The sequence below is a fragment of the Rhineura floridana genome, chromosome 13 (genome assembly GCF_030035675.1).
Source record: "Rhineura floridana isolate rRhiFlo1 chromosome 13, rRhiFlo1.hap2, whole genome shotgun sequence".
Taxonomy (NCBI): Eukaryota; Metazoa; Chordata; class Lepidosauria; order Squamata; family Rhineuridae; genus Rhineura; species Rhineura floridana.
In genome coordinates, this window is record NC_084492.1 from 20,054,913 (window position 1) to 20,055,639 (window position 727).

Consider the following 727-nt stretch of genomic DNA (forward strand, 5'->3'; position numbering starts at 1 on the left):
ATATCTGGCTGCTCTGCCCTGGAAATTGCCAACACACACATTTGTAGCCCCCCGGTAGAGCTGCAAACGGAGAGCAATGGCATTCAGCCCTTGTAGAGACACAGCTGATCATCTGTTCAGGGAGACAGTGAAGGAAGGAAGGAAGGTGATGGGTACTGTTGAATACAAGTTGGCTGCTGAGTCAGCTGCATCGCATATATGGGCCTGGCCCCTGGATTGAAGGAGGGCTGTAGCTCAGTGGTAGAGCATCTGCTTCGCATGCAGAAGGTCCCAAGTTCAACCCCCGGCATCTCCAGGTAGTGCTGGGGAAGAGACCCCTGCCTGAAATCCTGCAGAGCCATTGCCAGTCAGTGTACTGAACTAGATGGACCAATGATCTGACTTGGTCTAAGGTAGCTTCCCATGTTCTTAGCCCTTTGAGGTGGGGCTGTAGCTCAGTGGTAGAGCTTCTACTTTGCATGCAAAAGGTCCCAGCTTCAATCCCCAGTATCTCCAGGTACTAAGGATGGGAGAGAACCCTGCCTGAAACCCTGCAGAGCCACTGCCTCAGGGTAGACAATACTGAACTAGATGGACCACTGATCTGACTTAATATAAAGCAGCTTCCTGTGTCCCTATAGGGCATGCCTCACCTGTTTGTAATTGGACTCCCTCCTGTTGCATTTAGACTAGGAGTGGATTTGGGGCAGATACTTGCCCTTTGCACAGTGCTTGACATACCCGGATG

General features: G+C 51.4%; 1 non-coding gene across 1 annotated transcript; it reads left to right on the forward strand.

Moving 5' to 3' along the window:
* The first annotated feature begins 221 nt into the window (after positions 1-221).
* Positions 222-295, forward strand: TRNAA-CGC (transfer RNA alanine (anticodon CGC)). The gene has a single exon. It is a non-coding gene; the product is annotated as a tRNA-Ala (tRNA).
* Positions 296-727: the final 432 nt, after the last annotated feature.